Genomic DNA, 26,759 nt, shown 5'->3' with positions numbered 1-26,759 from the left:
GAATAAAACTACATGCTGATTTTTAAAAAATGCTTTTAAATGTAAGACTCAGCACTAAGTATATGCTTTATTCATTGAATTTGTTAATGAGTTAAGGCATATAAGTTAACTTAAAACGGACAGTGAAAGAACTAGTATCTCATATTGAAGGTTTGAGGTGGAGTTGCATCATAAAGGATGTGCAATACAAGCTAGGAGGTAAGAGAACATCTGGGGTCTAGTTCAACTGGGAAGAGCAGTGAGAGAGGTATGCCTCTCTATATAATGATGATCTTGGCCAAGATGTGACAATGGAAGAAGGGAACTTTTAAGCCATTCAGAGACAATGAAAATTAAAGTCAGGGCCGGGTGTGGTGGCTCATGCCTGTAATTCCAGTACTTTGGGAGGCCGAGACGGGTGGATCACAAGGTCAAGAGATCAAGACCATCCTGGCCAACATGGTGAAACCCTGTCTCTACCAAAAATACAAAAATTAGCTGGGCTTGGTGGTGCATGCCTGTAGTCGCAGCTACTCGAGAGGCTGAGGCAGGAGAATCCCTTGAACCTGGGAGGTGGAGTTTGCAGTGAGCCGAGATCGTGCCACTGCACTCCAGCCTGGCGACAGAGTGAGACTCCATCTCAAAAAAAAAAAAAAAAAAAAATTAAAGTCAAGGCTTGTCTTTTTTCCAATATAAATAAATTCAACATTCTCCTTGCAAATGAATAATTGAATTGCTTGTGCTTCCTTAAGAGCTTTTGAAATTATTTATATTACCCTTATGGCAGTGTGTCAAAAATGAAACTATTCTTATATTCTTACCATAAGAAACTTGTGAAATTTTCTGTATACTCAAGAAAAATGGGAGAGCCTAGAAACTGAAAATCTTGGTATCTATCTATCTGATATTTTCTTTAAGGAATTGCATTTTTCTAACCACCTTATATATAAATAAACAAAGCATAGAATTTCAACACCTTGTATTGTAAAATGCTTATTTGCATTCTTCCTCTGCTCCTAAGGCATAATTAAATAGTATACTATTGGGTTTTTTGTATAATTTATGTTTGTATTTTATGTATCTTTAGAAACAAGGATGAGAATAAAACTGAGCAAAGAAAGTGTGAAAGTAAAATAAGAATAGCTTTTCTTTGTCATTTAATATGTAATGATAAGTTCATTTTAATCATGTGTACATGCTTATCCTAAAGTAATAATTTCTTTCATGTAATATGTAATCAGAAACAACATAGTATAACTCTGTGTGTGTGTGTGTGTGTGTACATACACACACACACATACTTGTACTAACAAAGACACATTGAATAATAATCTGGAAACCATTCACAGAAATCATTATGACTATAGAGAAGTTTATAATATATGGATATATGCATCCACTGAGAATCCAAGATGAGCGAAGTCTTAGAGTCAACATGTATGAAGTACAAAAGCAGAGTTATAGCAATTAAATACCCTGCTTCACACAAGTATATGCAGACACATATCTCCTAGGCCTCCTTGTAGCCACAACCCCTGGGGGTTCTTAGTAACATTATAAAGACAAAGATCAGTCTGGAAACATTATCCACTCCATGATGCAAATGAGTGCAGAATGTGCCTGTTCTCAAGTCTTTTAAAGAAGAAAACTTGTACCCAAAATTTAAAAGAACAGGATCACCTCCTACATTGAAATTCTCTAATTTATTCCCAGTTAAACCTATAATTCAGATGAAATATCAACCCATATTAACACAAGAAGAAATCTGAACTATTTTAAAGAAAGGCAGAAGGGGTCTTTGGGGATTTTACTATCTACATAATTATTAATTAGGCTGTGAAATCTGTCCTGGTTTGCAGATGGTTCCAGGACTCTGGAAGTGTAGATACACAATTTAATATTTCAGATTCACATGGGATCTCCTCACAAAATTCAAGTCATGCTTTAAATAAACAAATAAAAAAACCCACTATGCTACATGCACTTTAAATCAGAAATAGCTAAAGGGAGTTGTTTTTATGGTTTAAGAAGCTATAAAAACAAATTCCCTGTGAGGGATACCTCCACTGCATTTCTCTTTAGATAAACAAAAAATGCAGGATGCAGGCAACATATTTTCTATCATATACATTGTTAACACTGGAAGAGTCAAAATACATAAACATAATAAAAGTGTATAGGTCTTTTATCCTTCAAATTGTTTCCAGAGAATAGTGTACTTCCACTGAGTTTGACTCTCAGGCCCCACAAAGAGTAAACTCTACACAGGAAAGTGCTGTTTTCATCTGCTATCCCTGCGTACTGATGCATGGTGCGTGAATACATTTCCCAGCATAGTGAGATGATCAACTTACGAAATGTTCATTTTAATGGCTCTTAAAAGTCTTCCTGAGTGTCTAATGTTTTAAGATTCCTTTATTAAACGTAATTTTCTCTTTTCCAGACATTATAGTGCCATTCAATTTTATAAGGTACCGCACTGGAGTGTAATCACTGGATGATCTCTTGGTTACATCCTCCATCCCTGCCCCAATACCTGGTTCCATTCATTATTTTAAGGCTGATCTCTACCACCTTGCAAGCTCTGCAAATGCAGGGACCAAGTCTGTTTTGCTTCCCATTGTATCCCCAGTGTCTAGCACTACTTGAGGCATGTAGTACACATTTAATTGGATGGAATTGGCTACAAGGAGGCCGAACATTCAATCCATTCACATTGGATTGAATGTTCGGTAAATGGTGGAATGAATTAATGATGAAGGGAGTGGATCCAGTGAGAGAACAGGAAAAGCTTTAGCAAAGAGGAAGTGTCTAAGAATGTCTGGTAAAGATAGTATTTCTGATATCTCTGCTCACATTTTAATTTCTACTGTGTTGCTTGCAACTCCTCGGCCTAAAAGTCTGTTCAGTCTTCTCACACTTTTTTAATCTACAAGATCCAAGGTCCAAGTCTCATCAAAGAAGCCCTTAATTTTTTTAAATGTTTTTTGTTATTATTATTAAAAATGGGATCTCACTTTGTCACCTAGGTTGGAGGGTAGTGGCACAATTGTAGCTCACTGCAGCCTCAAAGTCTTGGACTCAAGTAATCCTACTGCCTCAGCCTCCCAAGGAGCTGAGACTACAGGTGTGTGCCACTACACCCAGCTATTTTTATTTTTATTTTTTTTGTAGAGGCAGTGTCTCGCTACGTTGCCCAAGCAGATCTCGAACTCCTGGCCTCAAATGATGCCCTCACCTCAGCCTCCTGGGGATTACAAGTGCACACTACTGCTCCAGGATCTGTCTCTCTTCCTTTCATTTTTATGGCACATTTTAATGGAAATTAGCCCTCATGTGTCTTTCCAGAACCATAATCAAAGTATGTCCTTGGTATTTAGGAAACTTTCCAAAGCCAACATCTCAGGTGCGTTCCAAAATGTCACTGAACTTCTCCCTCTCTTCCCATTGCATCTTGCCAACACCAATCCATGGGTAGCTAACAGTGTCATCAGCTCCACCAGAAACATTGTTGTCTGATGGCATCTGCCACGTCTTCTGTCTATTCTGAAGGAGAGAAGAATCCCTATTCTCTCCCTGGACAGTTTGTATCTAAGCATGGGTGTTGGGATTTACCTGTTTTTCAAGGGTGTAACTGAGATTTAGCTGTAATTTTGAAGAAAATTTACTTGCAGGTTTGGGGCTATTGGAAAGGATGACTCCAGAAAAACGAAAAAGTTCTGTAGCCTACTGCTTAAGCACAGACTCTTCCCAGACTGCATCCTGGAACCGTTCCTTGCATTCTTTTCTCCCTGTGAATAGGTCCTCCGACCCACTCCCCATCCTGACCAATACGATCCCCACTAGAGCTGTTCACTCCAACTGATGAACACTTTGAGGTTGGTAAAATAAAGAAACAAAGGAGCCTTCTCTGAGCCCCAGAGAACTGTCTCTTCTGGCCCTTGTCCTGGGCAGAACTCTGAATCTTCACTTCCTGACCTAGGATTATCTAGGACTCACAAAGGGAAAGTCTGATCCTATAACCTCAACAGATATTCATATTATTGGTTTCCAAAATGTGGGATATTCATTTTTATTTGTCATCATCTTGTTATGCCAAAATCAGATAAGCAAGCATTCACCTTGATTTGTTCTGGTTCTCTCAAGCTATTGCTATTTCCTTTCACTGCCAGAGATCAAGTCCCTAACAGTATACTCTGTGTGTCAGGCAATACAGTGGATATTTCTGAATTACTAATTTTAACACAAACCATGGAACAGGCATTAGTACTAATTTTTTTTTTTTTTTTTTTTTTTTTTTTTTTTTTTTTTTGAGACAGAATCTCATTCTGTTGTCTAGGCTGGAGTGAGGTGGTGCCATTTCAGCTCATGGCAACCTCCGCCTCCCGGGTTCAAGTGATTCTCCTGCCTCAGCCTCCTGAGTAGCTGGGACTATAGGCATGTGCCACCACACCTGGGTAATTTTTGTGTTTTTAGTACAGACAGGGCTTTACCATGTTGGCCAAGCTGGTCTCAAACTCCTGAGCTCAAGTGCTCCACCCACCTCAGGCTCCCAAGGTACTGGGATTACAGGCATGAGCCAACGCGCCTGGCCTAGTACTAACTTTTTGCAGAAAAAGAGGCTCAGAAAGATGAATATGCCCAAGATACTCTTCAGGCAAGGCTTACTGCAGAGTTAAAATCTACATCAAACTCAACTCAATACTTATGTAGTTTCCATAATGGCAATGGTTTCAACACTATATGCCTTAATTTAAAAGAATTTCTGGCAACATATCAAAATATAAAGTTGTGTTTGTGGTACGTTCCAAAGTTATACCATTCAGAAAATCAATTTCAGGTAGGTTAAAGACCTTCATAAGAAAAGTCAAACCTTAAATGTTTAGAAGAATAAAGAAAACTTTCTTAAACAAGATACTGAAAATGTAATCCATAAGAAAATAATTCATTTTCTACATTGGAATTTTAAATTTCCGCTCAAAAAAAGGCATAATACACAAAAGCAAAAGAAGCTACAGAGTGAAAAATGATATTTGGAAGACATAGAGCAGACAGAAGAGTAGTATCCAGAATTAAGAAGACTTCACTCAATTTAATAAGGAAAAAGTCACCAATCTCCATCCCAATAAATGGGAAAGGCTTATAAATAGGTGAAAATAGGAAGGGTCAACAGCATGAAAAGGTACCTACCGCAGTAATAATCAGTGACATACACATTAAAGCAACCTACAATACCATTTTGCACATAGCAGGTTGACAAACAATCTACAATTTACAAATAGGGCAATACAAATAGTGCTAAGTATTTGGAGACAGGAGAACTTGCATTTACTCTGATTGGGTATGTAAATATGAAGAAACATTTGAAAATTTTTAATAAACTTGAAGATGACTTGCTTGGGATTTAGCAATTCCATTAGAGAAATCCTCACACGTGTGCAAAAGAAGGCATGCATTATCCATTCCAGCTTTTTATAAAAGTGAAAAACTAGAAACAACCCAATGCTCATAAATAAGATGTTGGATATACATAATTATGTTGTAGTCATATAATGGAATTCAGTAGTGTAAACAAGCATGCTAGTGTTACATAAATCAACATGAATACATTGCTGAAACATTCAGTAAAAAAGTACATTGCAGAAGTACATATGGAGCAAGATATTATAATATTTATTTATTTTTATTCTTTTTTTGAGCTGGAGTGTTGCTCTTGTCACCCAGGCTGGAGTGCAGTGGCACCATCTTGGCTCACTGCAACCTCTGCCTTCCGGGTTCAAGCAATCCTCCTGCCTCAGCCTCCTGAGTAGCTTGGATTACAAATGCCTGCCACCATGCCTGGCTATTTTTTGTACTTTTAGTAGAGATGGGGTTTTGCCATGTTTTCCAGGCTAGTCTCCAACTCCTGACCTCAGGTGATCCGCCTGCCTCAGCCTCCCAAAATGCTGGGATTACAGGCGTGAGTCACCATGCCCGGCCTACATAAATTTTTTTAACACCTGAAAAATCATGCTGTATTTTGTATGGACATATTCAAGTGTTTACACTATGGGAATAAACGCTTAAATGAGGATGATAAACACAAAATCCAGTATTCTGTGGAGAAAGGATTTAAGATGGAGAGGGTATCACAGAGTTTCAATGATATAGTATGTAATTTCATAGAACTTGATGATGAGTTGAAGGCTGTTCATCACATTTTTTATTCTAGTTTTCTCTCTGTTTGAAATATCTCAAACTAAAATTTAAAACTAAAGTGTGATACATGCATGCAGATGGTTAATATTTCCTGCTATTTAATGATTGTTGTGGAAGTTTATTTTTTGGAATGAAGGGATAATATATTATAAATAGCAAGTGTAAAATACTGCACGTACATTTTCATTGATTTTGTTAAAAATATAGGAAAGGAGAAAGATGTAGCAATGTGTTATAAATAGAATGCTGACAAAACTATGATTTTTTCCAAAAAGCATAATACTATAAATACAGTTCTATATTTAGAGCATAAGCCTAATATAGAGCATATGGTGTTTATTTAAGATTATACATTCCCTTCACATCTGTGAACTCATGTATATGGTAAAGAAATGTTTAAGGGTGGCAAGTATCTGTCATAAAGTTAGTGGAGCTGGTCTAGAGGGAGAATGAATCTTCAGACTCTCAGACTAGGCAACCGAACTGTGAGTTGAAACTGCAGGATATAGAAGTTTTGCATTAATTAAATTGAAACAAAAGCTGGCAACTGAGAATACAGGAAGACAAAAAAACTGCAAGTATGAAACCTTAGATGTTTGAAATTATTCATTGATCCGTCAAGAAACTCTGCATACCTCCAAAACACTTTTATTTTGTGTTAATGAGTGTTTTCAGGCCCCTAGTCTAAGCCAGGCACTTTAGGTGCCAAGCGTAAAAAAGAGGACTAATGTAATCCTAGTACTTTGGGAGGCCGAGGCGGGTGGGTCACGTGGTCAGGAAATCGAGACCATCCTGGCTAATATGGTGAAACCCCGTCTCTACTAAAAATATAAAAAATTAGCTGGGCGTGGCGGCGGGGAAGCTGAGGCAGGAGAACGGTGTGAATTCGGGAGGCAGAGCTTGCAGTGAGCCGAGATGGCGCCACTGCACTCCAGTCTGGGCGACAGAGCAAGACTCTATCTCAAAAAAAAAAAAAAAAAAATTGACTAAAATATTATCCCTAAGTTGCAAAACTCCTTAGAGTAGACATAAATAATGATAATACAATTTTATATATATATGCATTTATATACACAGATACATGTACCTAATGTGTATATATAGTCATACAGTTACATACACATACTTTAGTTGTTCTTTCTAAGACTGGTCATAAATATTCAAGCTTCCTCCTACCCTCCTTACACATATAAATGGGGTATGCATTTGAAAATTGCTTTGCAATAACCTCTTTTTGTAAAACAGACCTTGACATTGGTACAGTAGGGCTGGGCTCCCGGCTGAACTCCACCCTTAAGCTTGGAACCTCAGCCCTAAGTGAAAACAGCTAACCCCATTTTTCCCACCCAAATGTTGCCTTTTTGGCCTGCCCCACCCCTATCCTATGCCCATAAAATACTTCAGCTGGCAGAGCAACACAAGCAGTTGAGTATCAAGGACACAAGCAGCTGAGTGGCGAACAGAGAAGCAACTAAGCGTCAAAGACAACAGATAAACGTGGCTAGCTTCAGACAGTGCAGCTTCGGAGACGGGCCCAGCCAGATATGGCTGGGTTTAAGGGAAAGATCACCTTCCCATTCCCTTTCTAGCCTCCCTTTCCACTGAGAGCCACCTACCGCTCAATAAAGTCTCTGCGTTCATCACCTTTCAGTTTGTGTGACCTGATTTCTTCCTGGATGCCGGACAAGAACCTGAGTGCTAAGAGGACAGAAGCTGCCACTCTGACCTTCCACTGAGCTGGCTGGCACTTGGCAGTCCCCGGACTGCAGCTCTGAAAGAGCATTGGTTGTAACATGATTTGACACCGTTGTGGGGCCCACACAGATCCTGCCCCCTCCAGAGAGGAGCAACTGACTGGTGCTAGAGTTCATTCACTCCGGTTCCCTCACTCCCTCGTTCGCATGCTTCCTCCCGCAAGGAGTAGCCAGTGGCAGCCTGAGTGAAATGAGCCACTTCAGTTCCTCCTGGCGAAGGGGGTCAAGGGAATAATACCATCTCAACATGATGGATGGTTTTTCTTTGATAAGCATATTTGTATAGCTCTACCAATTTACGTCTTTGCACAGATGGTCACTTTTCTAGAGTCTTCATTCCTTGACTACTCCATGTCAACTTCACCTAGCTTACACTATTTCCTAGCATTCCATACTTGCAGTCCTCATTGGTCCTCAGTGTGCCTCTTACCGTTCTGCCTGGCATTTTGACTTTTGTCTATCTTTTTAGCATTGCTAAAGGCTTTTGCCATCTCAGAGTAGGTGAAAACAGGGTAGTTTAGAAATCCAGCAGATTAGGAAGAGAGTTTAACACATGTGAAAGGCAGAATGTCACCTATTGTCTTAGCAGTACTTAGCTAAGTGACTTAAATGTAAAGTCATTGAACATTACTGGATAATTCATGACCATTTAAAATATTTATTGATTGGTAATCTACTTCAATAGGCCTTTGTGGGTCATAGAATAATATTGCTTGTAAAGGCTTCCAAAGGTAAAATTGCCATGGGCAGTGAAATGATTTAGAAGATAGTATCTCTTGATTTAACAATTGATATGGTTTGAATGTGTGTTTCCTCGCAATCTCATGTTGAAATGTCATCCTTAATGCTGGAGGTGGAGCCTGGTGGGAGGTGTTTGGGTCATGGGAGCAGATCTCTCATGAATGGCTTGGTGCTATTCCCTTGGTGATGATGAGAGCTGGTTGTTGAAAGGAGCTTGCAAGAGAAGGGATTAAGATGGTGGATAGGAGCAGGGCTAGCTTGCAGCTCCCTCTCAGAAGGACACACCAGTGTGTGGAGATTCATATCATGAACTTTTGCTCCAAAAACTACTGCAGGAACATACCAGCAAAGCTGAGAGAAACCACAGACCTTTTGAAGGAGCTGGATCACTGCTGGAGGCTGCATGAGACACTGAAAAACTGTGAATCGGCTTGCTTTCTTAACAGAGAGGCTGGTGGTCTGGAGCAAGTTCTCAGCCCTGGTAACTGGCTGCCTGAAAATAGACTCAGTGCTGTTGGGGGGCACAGTAGGAGTGAGACTGGCCTTTAGGACTGTGGGTGGTGTGGGAACAGAGTGAGGCCTGTGACTACTGGCTTTTTCCGACGTCCCCCGTAACCTATATGACTCAGCAGAGGCAGCCATAATTCCCATGAGAATATAACTCCATTGGCCTGGGAACCACACCCCTATTCCCTACGGCAGTCACAGCAAGCCCTGCCCAAGGAAAGGCTGAGCTCAGACATGCCTATTTCTTCCCCTACCTGGTAGTCTTTCTCTAGCGATCCTGGTAGCTGAAGACAAAAGTCATAATCTGGAGCTCTATGGCTCTGCCCACTGCCTGAGAAAACTGAATACTTAACCAGGTGTCCCTAGGGAAGGTCTGCATCCTCCCTATAGGACCACAGCTGATATACTCTTGAAAGCGCCACCTCCTGGCTGGAGGCCAACCAACACAAAACCAGTGCACTAAACAAAAACACAACACAAACTCACAGAGTCCACTTCACTCCCTTGCTACCTCCACCAGAGCAGGCACTGGTATCCAGGGCTGCAAGACCTGAAGACAGATCACATCATGGGACTCTTTGCAGATACTCTCCAGTAACAGCCTGGAGCCCAGTAGCTCAACTGAGTGACTAGAACCAGAAGAGCAAAAACAGCCGCTGTAGTTTGGCTCCTAGGAAGCCACATCCCTTGGGGAAGGGGGAGAACACCACGTAGAGGGAGCATCCTGTGGGACAAAAGAAACTGAACAGCAGTCCTTGAATCCCAGATCTTCCCTCTGACATAGTCTATCCCAGACTATGAGAAGGAACCAGAAAAACAATTCTGGTAATATGAAAAACAAGGTTCTTTGATACTCCCAAAAGATCATACCAGCTCACCAGCAATGGATCCCAACCAAGATGAAATCTCTGAATTGCCAGAGGAAGAATCAAGGAGGCACCAGAGAAAGGTGAAGTAGAACTTAAAGAAATAAACAGCATGATACAGGATATGAAAGGAAAAGTCTTCACTGAAATAGAGAGTATAAATAAAAACAACCACAACTTCTGGTCAAGGAGGCACTTAGAGAAGCAAAATGCACTGGAAAAACCTCAGAAGTAGAATCAAACAAGCAGAAGAAAGAACCTCAGAGCTCGAACATAAGGCTTTTGAATTAACCCAATCCATCAAAGACAAAGAAAAAACAATTTAAAAAAATGAACAAAGCCTCCAGGAATTTTAGGACTGTGTTAAATATCCCAAACCTAAGAATAATTTGTATTCCTGAGGAAGATGAGATATCTAAAAGTTTGGAAAACACATTTGAGAGGATAACCAAAGAAAACTTCCCCAGCCTTGCTAGAGATCTAAACATCCAAATACAAGAAGCTCCAACAACAGCTGGGAAATTAATCACAAAAAGATCATTGCTTAGGCACATAGTCATCAGGCTATCCAAAGTCAAGATAAAGGAAAGAATCTTAAGAGCTGTGAGGCGAAAGTATCAGGTAACCTATAAAGAAAAATCTGTCAGATTAACAGCAGATTTCTCAGCAGAAACCCTAAAAGCTAGAAGGGATAGTGGTCCTATTTCTAGCCTCCTTAAACAAAACAATTATCAGTCAAGAATTTTGTATACGGTGAAACTAAACTTCGTAAATGAAGGAAAGATACAGTCTTTTCTAGAAAAACAAATACTGAGAGAATGTGCCACTACAAGAACTGCTAAAAGGAGCTCTAAATCTTGAAACAAATCCTCAAAATACATCAAAATAGAACCTCCTCAAGGCGTACATCTCATAGGACCTATATAACAATAATGCAGTGAAAAAAACCAAGGTATTCAGGCAGCAAATAATATGATGAATAGAATAGTACTTCACATCTCAATACCAACACTGAATGTAAATGGCCTAAATGCTCCACTTAAAAGATACAGAACTGCAGAATGGATAAGAATTCACCAATCAAGTTTCTGCTGTCTTCAGAAGACTCACCTAAAACATAAGGACTCACATAAACTTAAGGTAAAGGGGTGGAAAGAGATAGTCCATGCAAATGGACACCAAAAGTGAGCAGAAGTAGCTATTCTTATATCAGACAAAACAAACTTTAAAGCAACAACGGTTAAAAAGACAAAGAGGGACATTATATACATTATATAATAATAAAAGGACTAGTCCAATAGAAAAATATCACAATTCTAAATATATATGCACCTAATACTGGAGCTCTCAAATTTATACAATAATTACTACTAGACCTAAGAGATGAGATAGACGGCAACACAATAATAGTGGGGGACTTCAATACTCCACTGACAGCACTAGACAGGTCATTAAGATAGAAAGTCAACAAAGAAACAATGGAATTAAACTACACCCTAGAACAAATGGACTTAACAGATACTTATAGAACATTCTACCCAACAACTGCAGAATATACATTCTATTCATCAGCACATGGAACATTCTGTAAGGTAGACCATATGATAGGCCACAAAACCAGTCTCAGTAAATTTAAGATCAAAATTATATCAAGTATTCTCTTAGATCATAGTAAAATAAAATTGGAAATCAATTCCAAAAGGAATCCCCAATACCATGCAAGTATATGGAAATTAAATAACCTGCTCCTAAATGACTGTTGGATCAACAACAAAATCAAGATGGAAATTAAAAGATTGTTTGAACTGAACAATGGTAGTGACACCACCTAACAAAACCTCTGCGATACAGCAAAAGTGGTGTTAACAGAAAAGTTCATAGCATTAAATGCCTACATCAGAAAGTCTGAAAAAGGACAAATAGGCAATCTAAGGTCACACCTCACAGAACTAGAGAAAGAACAATCCAAACCCAAACCCAGAAGAAGAAAAGAAACAAGAAAGATCAGAGCAGGACTAAATTAAATTGAAACAATAACAAAATAAAATACAAAACATAAACAAAACAAAAAGCTGGTTCTTTGAAAAGATAAATAAAATTGATTTACCATAAGCAAAATTAACCAAGAAGAGAGATGATCCAAATAAGCTAAATTAGAAAGGAAATGGGAGACATTACAGCTAATACCACAGAAATACAAAAGACATTCAAGACTACCATGAACACCTTTATGTGCATAAACTAGAACACTTAGAGGAGATGAATAAATTCCTGGAAATATACAACCCTCCTAGATTAAACCAGGAATATAAAGAATCTCTGAGCAGACCAATAACAAACAGCAAGATTGAAATGGTAATAAAAAATTGCCAACAAAAGAAGTCCAGGACCAGATGGATTCACAGCTGAATTCTGTCAGACATTCAAAGAGGAATTGGTATAAATCCTATTGACACAATTCCAAAAGATAGAGAAAAAGGGAATCCTTCCTAAATCATTCTCTAATCCTAATACCAGTATCATCCTAATACCAATATCATCCTAATACCAAAACCAGGAAAGGACATAACAAAATAAGGACATAACAAATTAAGAAAACTATAGACCAATATCCATGATTATCATGGCTGCAAAAATCCTCAACAAAATCCTAGCAAACCAAATCCAACAACATATCGAAAAGATAATCCACCCTGATCAAACGGGTTTCATACCAGGGATGCAGGGAAAATTTAATATAGGTAAATCAATAAATGAGATACACCACACAAACAGAATTAAAAACAAAAATCACAAAATCATCTCAATAGACGTACACAATCATTTGACAAAATCCAGCATCCCTTTATGACTAAAACCCTCAGCAAAACTGGCGTATATTAAGGTCGTAAAAGCCATCTATGACAAATCCACTGTCAACATTATACTGAACGGGGAAATGTTGAAAGCATTCCCCCTGAGAACTGGAACAAGACAAGGATGCCCATTTTCACCACTTCTATTCTATTCGACATAGTACTGGAGGTTCTAGCCAGAGCAATCAGACAAGAGAAAGAAAAAAAGGGCATCCAAGTTGATAAAGAGAAGTCAAACTGTTGCTCTTTGCTGCTTATATGATCATATACCTATAAAACCCTAACGACTCATCCGAAAAGCTCCTAGAACTGGTAAATGAACTCAGCAAAGTTTCAGGATACAAAATTAATGTACACAAATCAGTAGCTCTGCTATACACCAACAGCAACCAAGTTGAGAATCAAATCAAGGACTCAACCCCTTTCGCAATAGCTGCACAAAATTAAAATACTTAGGAATATACCCAACCAATGATGTGAAAGACGTCTACAAGGAAAACCATGAAACACTACTGAAAGAAATCACAGATAACACAAACAAATGGAAACACACCTCATGCTCACGGATGGGTAGAATCAATATTGTAAAAATGTCCATACTGCCAAAAGCAATCTACAAATTCAGTGCAATCCCTATCAAAATATCACTATCATTCCTCACAGAACTAGAAAAAAACATGGCAAAATTCATATGGAACCAAAAAAGAGCACGCATAGCCAAAGCAAGACTAAGCAAAAAGAACAAATCTGGAGACATCACATTACCCGACTTCAAACTATACCATAAGGCCTTAGTCACCAAATAGCATAGTACTGGTATAAAAATAGGCACACAGACCAATACAATAGAATAGAGAACCCAGAAGTAAACCCAAATACTTACAGCCAACTGAACTTTGATAAAGCAAACAAAAACATAAAGTGGGAAATGGACACCCTATTCAACAAATGGTGCTGGGATAATTGGCAAGCCACATGTAGAAGAATGAAATTGGATACTCATTTCTCACTCTATACAAAAATAAACTCAAAATGGATCAAAGACTTAAATCTAAGACATGAAGTCATAAGATTCTGGAAGATGAGGTGGGAAAAACCCTTCTGGACATAGGCTTAGGCAAAGACTTCATGACCAAAAACCCAAGAGCAAATGCAACTAAAACAAAAGTAAATAGATGGGACTTAATTAAACTAAAAAGCTCTGCACAGCAAAAGAAATAATCAGCAGAGTTAACAGACAACCCACAGAGTGGGAGAAAATCTTCGCAATCTATACACCTGACAAAGGACTAATATCCAGAATCTACAAAGAACTCAAATCAATCAGTAAGAAAAAACAAACAATTCCATCAAAAAGTGGACTAAAACATGAATAGACCATCCTCAAAAGAAGATATACAAATGACCAACAAGCATATGGAAAAATGCTCAACATCACTAATCACCAGGGAAATGCAAATCAAAACCACAACGTAATACCACTTCACTCCTCCAAGAATGGCCATAATTAAAAAATTAAAAAATGATAGCTGTTAGTGGGGATGCAGTGAAAAGGGAACACTTTTATACTGTTGGTGGGAATGTAAACTAGTACAACCCATCTTGGAAAACAGTGTGGAGATTCCTTAAAAACTAAAGGTAGATCTACCATTTGATCCAGCAATCCTATGACTGAGTATCTACCCAGAGGGAAGGAAGTAATGATACAAAAAAGATATTGCACACACATGTTTATAGCAGCACAATTTGCAATTGCAAAAGCATGGAACTAGCCCAAATGCCAATCAATCAATGAGTGGATAAAAAAATGTGATACACACACACACACACACACACACACACACACCCCATGGAATAATACTCAGCCATAGAAAGGAATGAAATAGTAACATTTGCAGCAACCTGGATGGAATTGGAGGCTATTAATCTAAATGAAGTAACTTAAGAATGGAAAATCAAACATCATATATTCTCACTCATCTGTGGGAGCTAAGCTATGAGGAAGCAAAGGCATAAGAATGATACATTGGACTTTGGGGACTCAGGGGAAAGAGTTGGGGGTGGTTAGGGATAACAGACTACATGTGGGGTACAGTGTACATTGCTCAGGTGATGACTGCACCAAAATGTCAGAAATCACCACTAAAGAACTTATTCATGTAACCAAACACCACCTGTCCCCAAAATACCTGTTGAGAATGAAAATAAATAAATGAAAAATAAATAATAATAATAAATAAATAAAAATACACATTAAAAAATAAAAAAAAATAAAGTAGCTTGCCACCTCCTCCTTGCTCTCTCTTGCTCTCTCTCGCTCTCTCTCGCCATGTGATGTACCAGCTTCCCTTTCACCATCCGCCATGATTGTAAGCTTCCTGAAACCCTCACCAGGAGCAGAGGCAGATGCCATGCTTTCTGTACACCCTGCAGAACTGTGAGCCAATTAAATCTCTTTTATTTACAGATTACCCAGTCTTAGATATTCCTTTATAGCAATGCAAACAGACTAATACAGCAATATTTTTATTTTACATAATGGAATCGAGTGTATGAAAACTATTATTTGAAGCAGGTGTAATATTAGCCTTTGGCTTTGAGGTAAGAACCGAAGATGTTGTTTTTCCCAGGCTATTGGACAACATATATATGAAGTCCGTTATCCTATAAAGAGAAAGTAGCTGTTTGCATTTTAGTTATAAATTTTTATAAATGATTCCCTCTATTTAAGGAAAATTAACTTGCTCACTTCTCCTACTTATTGCTTCCAGCTCTGTACTACACACATAAAACTGTGTTGGGAATCTTTTTATTAAAAAATAACATACATACAGAAGAGCATACAAAACATAACTATATAGCTTGATGAATTTTTACAAACTGAGAACTACCAGCATCCCAGAACCCTCTGGCCTCTGATTCCCCTTACAGTCTCTGGTTTCTGTGCTCCAAAGACAGCCATTATCCTGACCTCCAATGCCCATAGTTTAGCTTGTTTTCTAATTGTATATAAAGGGAAGTAAACAACACATGCTCTTTGTGCCTGACTTCTTTGTGCCACACTGCATTTGAAGATTCATCCATGTTGTGTTTGCAAGACCTGTTTCCATGTTGCATAGTCGCACTTCATTTCTTCTCATTGTTGTAGAGTGTCCCATTAGGTGAATAAAGCAATTTATGAGTTTGTTCCGCTACTAGTAACCACTTGGACAGTTTCTAGTTCGGTTCTATTATGAATAGCGTTGCTTAGGCATTCTTGTGCACACTCTTTGGTGAACATTCTTTGGTACACATTTCTGTTGACCATATAAACCTAAGACTGGAACCGCTGAGTCACGAACATTCATTTGTTTAATTTTTGAACTGCCAGCTAGTTTTTCAGTGTTGTTGTACCAATTTACCCTCCTACCAGTGCCATAAAACAGCTCTCTGGTTGTTCCACACCTTCTTCAACGTTTGATATTTTCTGTCTTTCCCATTTGAGCCACTTTGATGGAAAACATTTCCTTATTAAAGACACAGATCATGAAAAACATCCCTGACCTCCTACCTTAAGTGAACTTAATTTTGGCAATGTTAGCTAGTTTATTCTTTCTTAATGAAATGCATCTGGGACAGATTGAGTGCATTCATCTACTGAAGTCCTTCAGAAGTTAATGATCTCCCATTCTTCCCCACCTCCTACCAAATACAAATGATATTAGCTCACGGTTACCATGGCCCCCGAGAAAGCTGTTTTACCAGTACTTCCTTTTTATAGTTTCTTTCAGTAGAGATGCTATGGGATTTTCTCCATTAATCAGATCAAACTCTACATCTGAAATACATATCCGTTATCACAATGTCTACATTTTGTTCATCATTTAAGAGTCATCTAAGAGTAATAACTTATGTTTATCGTGGTATGCCTCTTTTATGTTTTTGAGAATTCTATTTTTCATTGCCATGATTGGACTGAAAAACAGGATGTTTTTTTCTATTGACTCACATTTCTAAAATTCCTTCTTGGTCAAAAGTGCAAGTCTGTTGACCCTTTCAACTTTTGTTTGAAAGGGACATTTTTGAGTTCTTATTAATTGTTTTTCATTGCCTTTGTGTTCTTTTGCTCTGTTTTATTCTGTATCTTTTCGAATGAGAACCATTCTGCTTCTTATTTACGTAGTTTTAAAATAAAGAATTGGAGTGATTTTTCATGCTTTTCTAGAAATACCATTTCATTAGAAAGATATTTCTGGACAATAAAAGCTTAAGTGTTAACTGTAAAATAGTTTTATTGATAAAATTTGTAATTTCTCTTTCTGTTGCTTTTACAGTTTGATAATCCTATGAATTCTACAGAAGGAATTCACATGTAATGATACTTTAATAACTAGTGCCCTAGAAAAATAAACCTTTTCTACACTTAATTTAATTTTCAACACTTTAAATATCTTTAAATTTGTTTCTTCATTTTGTTTCTGCTATCTTTTGCTTTGTAGAAATATGTAATTTTAAAATAGCCAAATATATCTAGCTTTTCCTTTATGGTTTCTGTTAAACTTGGGAATATCTTTCCCATCTCAAATTTATACAAATAGCCTTCTAAATTTTCTTTCAATGTTTTTCTTAGAGCAAGGATTCAGTTTTCTTCTACATGGATAATCAAACATACAAGCATCGTTTATTAAATTAGACACTCTCACTAAGTCTGATTAAAATCCTATAACTACTAAATCTTTCTATGGATGCTCAGGCATATGTGACTAATATATTTACCTATTCCTGTGCTAATATTATACACTTACCTTTGATTACAATTACTTCACAGTTATTTTAGTATCTGTAAGTCTCCTACTTTGCCTTCTTATTATTATTCAGTATTCATAAATTTCTTGACTATTTCTAGAGATGTATTTTTCCACACACATTCTAGAATCATTTTATATTGTTCAACAGAAAAGCTTATTAAGATTGTAATTTAAGTTGCATAACCTTTCTATATTAATTTTAGAAGTAGTGACATTTCTATAATAGTCATATCATTAGAAATATTTTATGTACTTCATTTGGATTTTATAAATTAACTTTTATATAAATCTTATGCTACTCCTGCTATATTTAAGTCTAAGAATTTTCATGTTTAGTCCCTATTATAGATGAATCTTTCTTTTTTTTCTTTTGCTTCAACCTTGCTATTGACAGAGAAAAAGTTACTGATTTACTTAAGGTATACAAAGTTAATTCTAAGGCTTTTCAAGAACTGCTAGAAAGAGATGGAGACATTCTTTATTCCTGGAACAGAGATTTTGGCAAACATCTTGTCATAAGGAGTCTGAGACTCACTCAACATGAAGGAAAGTAGAATCTAAAGGTAGAGACATGGCAGGTTCTGGAGCTATTATTTGAACTCCTAGAATAAGCCATATTTGAAACCATTACCAGTTATCTTTCACAATATTCCCTGTGTTCATTTAATTTACATAGGTTTAGGCCGGAAACAGTGGCTCATGCTTGTGATCCCAGCACTTTGGGAGGCTGAAGTGGGTAGATCACCTGAGGTCAGGAGTTCAAGACCAGCCTGGCAAACATGGTGAAACTCCATCTCTACTTAAAAAAAGAAAGAAAAAAAAAATTAGCTGGGTGCGGTGGTGCATGCCTGTAATCCCAGCTACTCGGGAGGCTGAGGCAGGAGAATCACTTGAACCTGAAGGCAGAGAATGCAGTGAGCCACGATCATGCCATTGCACTCCAGCCTGGGCAACGAGAGCAAAACTCCATCTCAAAAAAAAAAAAAAAAAAAAAAAAAAAGTAGGTTTAAATAGGTTTTATTTCTCATTGTTCACCAAATAAGATGGTATGGAAATTTCAATTTGGCTTCCCCAGATAATTCTTATGCCAGTAATCTTCAGAAAAAAATACCAGGACCAATACACTCTATTACTATCATGAGAATATTTTGAAAAATAATTTAATGGTATAGAGTTGACCATAAGAGAGTTGCTTCAATGTTACCAGAGATGTATCGGATAAAGCTGAAATTGCTTCATTAAAGAGCTGAATTTTAATAGTTACCGATACAATAAAAGTATAGAAGGCTCTAAATGCAAAACTATAAAAATGAAATAAAGTAATTGTGTGAAAGGAAGGTGAAGAACATTTACTCTATTGCTTGTGAAATATAAATATATCAAATTTATATTCTGTATCAAATTTACACAATATGGATTTGATATATGTATATTTCTTTTCCCATGGAGAACTTAGAAATTCACTAGACAATCATTACTTTATTCAAGGCAATTTTATGAATTAAACAAGATGTTAATTATACTATCAATAGCATAACTGTGGTTTTTCACTCAAAGAAAATATAACTTGAACCCACAGTGATGTGAAGTTTCTTCCATATAGATCTTTGTTTATCCTGCTGACTTGTTTCTTCATTATTGACTTCTTAAGAAATCATTGCTCAACTCTGATTTTGTTTGTGTTTCAGCTTTAAAGTCACATTGAGGCCAAAGAACATCTTTCAAGTATTTGATTATATTTGCGATTATATGTAGGGAACTTCTTTTCTTCCTGTTGAAAAATGGTTGGGACTCAAATAAAAGTAGGACTGACCATGTATCACTCAGGGTGCTGTAACATAACTTCTGCATCATTGGTCAATTCATTTATTCAATCTTTCATTTCACTCCACACCCGTATGGAGTGACTATGATGCAGACATGTTTATATACACAGCACAAACATCACTGGAAAAAACAGACAAAAGTTCTTGCTGTCATGGAACTTAGATTCTGAGAAGGAAAGATATCAAATAAACTCTAAACAAATATAAATACACTACAGATATAAAAATTATGTAAAGTGGTGGTAAGTGCTGTGAAGTAATGTGAAGTAGAGTAAGGGGGATAGAGAATGATCATGGAGAGGGGGACGGATGCCCTTTCATATGAGAGTCAGGAAAATCTCTGATAAGGTCACATTTATTCATGAAGTTGTAGTGAAGGAGAAATCAAACTGAATATCTAAGGGACATACCTTCCAGGCAAGTAAGGACCCTGAAACAAGAATATTCTAAGTATATTCAAAGAATAGCAAGAAGGTCTGAAGGGGAGGATATGATATTCGTTTTAAAAGTTTGCTCTGTTTGCATATGAGAATAGACTGTAGAAAGGCAAGTGTAGAAGGTTATTACACGCTTGCTAGATGTTTACTGAGAAATGACATTCAGTTTAGTTTGGTGTCATGAATCAGGGTTTAGAGAAGAGAATGAACCTGGATGGACAAATTGAAGATACTCAGAATGACTCTGCAGATTTGGCTTGAGTAACTAGAACTGCATGAAGATCAGGGGTGTGTGTGTGTGTGTGTGTGTGTGTGGGCATGGGTGTTTGCGTGTGTGTGTGTGAGAGAGTGTGTGTTGAAAAGGAGTAGATTAAAATAAATCAAAGTCCAGTTTCAGATAACAGAAATTTAAGATGGCAACTTGACAATAGATGTGAGCCAAAAAAGTGTATAGTCAGGTGTATCCAGGAGATGTTGGGACTAAAGATATAATCTGAGGAATTTCAAGCATATAGTTGGTATTAAATACTTGGAATTGGATGAAGTCACCTACACAATGAGTACAGATGGAGAAGAGTTTATGAAAATAAAGAGAAATCAGCAAAGGAGACAGCACATAATTTTTTTTTCCAAAAAGAAAGCAAGTCATTAGTTATATCAAAAGCTATTAATAGCTTAAGCAAGATGATTATGAAGAAATGACACTGAATTTTTCAGTGTAGAAGTCATTAATGACCTTGACAAGATCAGTGTATGAAAAACATTTTGTGTTTCAATGGGCAACTATACATAGTCTGACAACTCTTTTAGGGTATCAGATTCTAGTCCTGCTCACTGTCTTTGAGCTATTTTGCAAATCTTTGTAAGTAGTAGGTAACTGATAAACAAATTCTGACTTGTCTGGTAGTGACGTTAATTGACTTTCTGTGTCCAGTTTGGTAGTGATCTAAATGAATGTGGAAAAATTAGTTTCGTCTGCAATCCAATTAATTTCAACATTCCTGTGCTCTAGATAAATTAGTGCTGTTTGACTTTTCCTTTGAATCAGTTGTAACATCTCCCTGGCTCCCTCATATTATGTAAGTAAAATTATTTAACACATGTTCATTTTCATATCTGCATGACGGTCATGATTTCACCTTTTTCTGAAAATTATCTTTTAACATTAGCATTGGTGTGGTGATGTGGGCAAAAGACTGGCTCAGATGTACTTGACAGAAAATGGAAAATGGGGTCAAGATGGTTAATTTGATATTCGGAAAAACCTTTTTTGATAAAGCACATTGAAAAATCTCAACACACTTTAGCAATTTTTAAAATTATGGTAGGAAAGTAAAAGTAAGGGAATCTAGAAGCTTGATATAAGAAGGCAATCCAGGCCTGGTGTGGTCCCTCAAGCCTGCAATCCCAGCATTTTGGGAGGCCGAGGTGGAAGGATCACTTGAGGCTAGGAGTTTGAGATCAGTCTGGCCAACATGGCAAAACCCCGTCTCTACTAAAAATACAATCATTAGCCAGGTGTGGTGGTGCACACCTATAATCTCAGCTACTTGGGAGGATGAGGCACAAGAATCGCTTGAACCGGGAGGCGGAGGTTGCAGTGAGCCAAGTTTGCGCCACTGCATTCCAGCCTGGGTGATAGAATGACACTCTTTCACAAAAATAAATAAAATAAAATAAGAGGGCAATCCAGAGGGGTGAGTGAGTACTGGATCTGCTAATGTGGAGGGTCATGAGCTCTTGGGACAGGAAACAAAGCTTGAGACTAGAGCTCTGGTGGGATCCCCAGCATAATGCCGGGAGTGGCAAAATCTCAAGGCAAAAACCTGACTTTGCTTTAAAATGGAGATGTCCGAAATATTTGCTGTCCGGAACTTAGCTCTAGATAAGCCAGAATAAAAGATGAACAATTATCAGCTGAGAATTTCTAACCACAAGGTGGCACACACCTTGTTTGTTGAAGAACTGAGATACAGCAGGTGTGGCCAGAACACTGAACCAGAAGAATTGTGGTATGACTTTAGTTAGGTCTTGGCTGTCAACTCCTTGCTACTCTAACATAAAAGGTGGTGAACAATAACTTCTCTATTTCACTGGATAATTCAGCCATGAGGCTATCTCTTGATTCACATCACAAAAGCCCAAACATTATTCTTTTGTTGCCATGCACACTTGTAGGTACAAGGATGTTAAAATCTATGCATCCCACCCCTCCCTAATTCTCATCTTGCAAAAATTGGCCTGTTATATAATAAAGATATTTCCCTGAATTTTTATTAAGTAGTATATTTACCCAGAAAAGAACATTGTTTTAAAAAGGTGTTCTTACACAATTCTCCCCACTTCTTGCATTTTTTATTTTCTTTGGAACAAAATGTTATTTGCCTTTTTTTGGCATGGACAGTTAGTTACATTTTTAGGGAAAAATCTCAGAATAAGAAACTAAACTTGAACTAAAATAAATATAAGTCTTAGTAAAAAATCTGAGAAATCATATGTATTTATTTAAAGGAAGTTTAGATCTTTTTTTAAGCTCAAATCCCGTGATAATTCAATCTCAATTTATTTTGGTGCTCTCTCACTCACATCCATCTTATGAAAACCAAAGCATTTGGGGGTCTTTTACCCATCCGGTTACCACCGAGATGCCTTGTCTAAACTTACAAGGGCTACTAAAATCTGAGAGCCTTGGGTTTTAGTGTCATCTGGAAGCCCAGTAAACTATGCAAAGGCTGTGAAACAGCCTAAACTCCAGCCCCTCAGGCATACTAGGCAGCCGCACCCCTCCCACCTAACCCCAAACTTCGCTCACCTCCTGCAATGCTGTGAAGGAGCAAGCTGTAGGTTCCCTGGGAGTCTGCGGATCTCTCTTCCCATCCTGGACTTCTGCGCCATTCCTCCCCTCCCACCTTCTCTTTTCCACAAGGCACATGTCTCCCTTTCCCCTATCTGGCATAATTCCCTCAAGGAGTGCCAGGAAGGCAGATCATCTGCTGGATAATTAGCCTCTCTGTCCTACAGCACAAACCTCCTGTGAGGTTAAAAGCACGAAGGAGCTGGCTGCCTTCTTGAAGTGGACATGAATGGAAAAAAGATCCATGAAGCACAAAACACAAATTCTGTCTTGATTAGTTATGCTGATTCACAGCTTGCAGCCTCTCCTCACAACCTGAAATACCTGGTAAAGGAGGGCATGCTCCATCAAAACACACTGTCCAATTTGTGAGTGGTTGAAGGAGTGCCCCAAACCTCCATCGGTGGTCTGGCTTTTATAATCTTACACTCATAGTGTTTTATTCCTGAAATCTAAACCCAAAGGAGAAAACTTAAATTACAAAGTCATCACTCATTTACTGAAAAAATTATCTCCTTCTGTATATGCAGATGCTTCATATTCTCTTGCAATCTTTCCAAGCCCTTTGCACTAGCTGTATTCTTTAGCACATTAAAGAAATAAAACCATTTCTTGACTCCCATGGGCAGATGAGATGGAAATGGCAAGATACTGCTGGGCATAATAGGCAGAGGAATGTTGCTTTTGATAAGAAACAAATAGAGCTATACCTACTTTCTTTTTTTATTTTTATTTTTATTTTTATTTATTTACTTTTTTTGAGACGGAGTCTCGCTCTGTCGCCCAGGTTGGAGTGCAGTGGTGCCATCTCGGCTCACTGCAAGCTCCGCCTCCCGGGTTCACGTCATTCTCCTGCCTCAGCCTCCCGAGTAGCTGGGACCACAGGAACCCGCCACCTCGCCCGGTTACTTTTTTTTTCTTTCTTTCTTTCTTTTTTTGTATGTTTAGTAGAGACGGGATTTCCGTGTTAGCCAGGACGGTCTCGATTTCCTGACCTCGTGATCCGCCCACTTCGGCTTCCCAAAGTGCTGGGATTACAGGCGTGAGCCGCCATGCCCAGCCTCTTCACACAGTTTTTCTTTTTCTTTTTCTTTTCTTTTTTTTTTTTTTTTTTTGAGACAGAGTCTCGCTCTGCTGCCCAGGCTGGAGTGTGGTGGCACAATCTCGGCTCACTGCAAACTCCGCCTCCCAGGTTCACACCATCCTCCTGCCTCAGCCTCCAGTGTAGCTGGGACCACAGGGGCCCGCCACCACGCCCAGCTAATGTGTGTGTGCGTGTGTTTAGTAGAGACGGGATTTCACCGTGTTAGCCAGGATGGTCTCGATTTCCTGACCTCGTGGTCCTCCCACCTCAGCCTCCCAAAGTGCTGGGACTACAGGAGTGAGCCACTGCGTCCGGCTGACCTATACCTAGTTTTTATACATGTCTTCAGTGACACATTTATAATTAAACTAAAGATGTTGGAATGAAAATGACAAGTGATCATTTCTCAACATACAAGAAAGTCTATCTCAGTGTATTAATGGGTCAGGAAGAGACTATACTTTAATAAATGTGTGTGTGTGTGTTTTTTTATTTTGGGAACTAGCCCAGGCTGAGAATGGAAAAGCCTCTGCTAGTTCCATCAGGTCTTTAGTTTCCTGGGTGTGTATAACTCTGTATTATTTCGTTGAGAGATTAAAGGGTTTTCCTTCAGTATATTCTTAAATCATATTGACATTTTATTATTCTCATGTTTTCTTTCATTATGAGAAAATCGTTGGGGAGGTGAGCATTTGCAAACCTCTTTTTATATTACGTTTATTATGTGGAACTGGGACTCTCTGAAACTCCTTTTACTTTGTACTTACTAAGTGGCTATGGAAAACATCTTTCGTGAATGTAGGACAAAATCTCAGAGGAAAAATACTGAATGAAAGGTTTCAACTCTTGCTGGCATTACAGTATTTCCTCACAAGGGGACTGCATTTCAAATAGTCTATTTTTGTGTGTAATACAGAGAAAAGTATAATTTATTCTAAAGTTGACATCACTACAAAAAGTCAGTCAATGCTCAACTTCCGGTATTTGTTTGTGAGGGGTTTTGCTTTGTTTTGTTTCTGTATGTGGAGTGTAGAAAAAGGTCCAAGCCAGCCTTTTTGGATTTTGGAACTGATATACTCTAGCACCACCTACTGGGAAATGGTTTATAGTCCCCCAAATTACAAGAACCCAAACTCAAAATCTGATGCTTTCTCTCAAAACTTTCATTTATTTTCCTGCTTTTTCTTCTTTTCCTATTCTTTTATTTTCTGTTGATTTTTTATTCATTTTTATTTGTTTCCCTTTCTCTAGTATAAATACTCCAACTTTCTCAATGAATTCTCATACACAACTGTCTAAAACAATTGCCTAAAACAACTGCTTTTATAGCACATGGAAAGGTTGGAGATGAGAATAAAACAGGTCTATTTTAGGTCATATGTCTTCACCGTAAATGATGACTCATGGATATTAAATTCATAATGCATTATCTTACATGTTGAACATTAATACTTAATATACTTAAAATTAATATTTAATATTCTCAAGAATCCATTGAATCATAATTCTTCCACTAACTAGCTAGGAGGCTGTATAACCTCCCTAAGTCTTTATTTGCTTACTTGATAAAAAAGCAATGCTAATAATACATGTTGGATAGGAATGCTTTGAGAATTAAATGGTATGTGATGTATGCAAACTTCAGCAGAGCATCCTTCATGCAGTAAATGCACAATAAATGTTTTCCATTATAATTACTCTTCTGAGGACAAAGTTCATGTTTTCATTCATCCCTGTAGTTCAGAGTGCATAATAATAGAGGGTTTATATATTTCCTTCTATGTCTTAATATATACTGGAAAAGTAAATGTGTAGAGTACAGTAGAAGAAAATAAACCATTATTGCCATGACTATGAGCTAGCTACTCTGCTATGCACTTTGTGGGTGTCATTTCATTCACTACATAGAGGATACAGAATCTTGATTTTTTTTTCCATTCTCCAGTGTATTAGTCTGTTTTCACACTGCTGTAAAGATACTACCTGAGACTGTGTAATTTTTAAAGAAAAGAGGTTTAATTGACCCACAGTTCCACAGGGTTGGGTAGGCCTCAGGAAACTTACAATCATGGTAGAAGGCGTTACCTTCTTCACAAGGTGGCAGGAGAGAGAGAGACATCAGGGGAAAGTGCCTCTTTTAAACCATCTCACCAGATCCTGTGAGAACTCCCTTACTATCACAAGAAGAGTAGGGGGGAACTGCTCCCATAATGTAATCACCTCCCACCAGGTCCCTCCCTCAACATGTGGGGATTATAATTCAAGATGAGATATGCGTGTAGACACAGAGCAAAAACATATCACTCCATTTTATAACTAACTTTCTAGGTAAAATATGAGCACTCCTCCCAAGGGCTTAGTTTTCTTAAGAAAGGAGTGGGCTATACCATCTCTAAAATTTCTTTCGGCTCTATTATCTTTACTATAATTGTACCAGCCTTAAAATTAGATTTGGGTATCATCCAGCAATTATACTGTCTGGGATTCTGTTTCTTTCCATTTTAAAATGAAAGAAACAAGAATTATGGATAAGTAGAACAAGAGGTATCAGAGGTCATCTAGCCAACCTCCGTTCACAGATAAGCAAAATTAAAACAAAAAAACACACAGAAAGGTGAAATATTTTCCGCGCAATATCCTAATACTAGATGTAGCAATATTAAGAGTTTAGCCCAGAAAATTTGGAAGAGGTGGCACACCTGGATTTTGTATACTTTAGTTTCTCCAGGATAGAAACAAAGGAGAATGTAGTGTGGAAGTAAAAATATGAGTAAGTATATACATATCACAAATAACAACCTAAGAAAATCCACAATATTAGATTTGGTGTAGACCTCAGCAAATCTAAAAAGGCTAAGATCATGTAGCTTA

General features: G+C 37.8%; 1 long non-coding RNA gene across 1 annotated transcript in view; it reads right to left on the bottom strand.

Annotated features, from left to right (window-relative positions):
* LOC140712919 (uncharacterized) overlaps positions 1-22,891 on the bottom strand; it is an 84,480-nt gene extending 61,589 nt beyond the window's left edge. Inside the window, exon 1 of the long non-coding RNA XR_012094757.1 lies at positions 22,763-22,891. This is a non-coding gene — a long non-coding RNA (uncharacterized lncRNA). The remainder of the gene's footprint in view (positions 1-22,762) is intronic.
* Positions 22,892-26,759: the final 3,868 nt, after the last annotated feature.

Source organism: Chlorocebus sabaeus, chromosome 12 (assembly GCF_047675955.1).
Source record: "Chlorocebus sabaeus isolate Y175 chromosome 12, mChlSab1.0.hap1, whole genome shotgun sequence".
NCBI lineage: Eukaryota > Metazoa > Chordata > Mammalia > Primates > Cercopithecidae > Chlorocebus > Chlorocebus sabaeus.
Note: the sequence above shows the minus strand (reverse complement) of the source record. Positions and strands in the feature narration are given on the sequence as shown.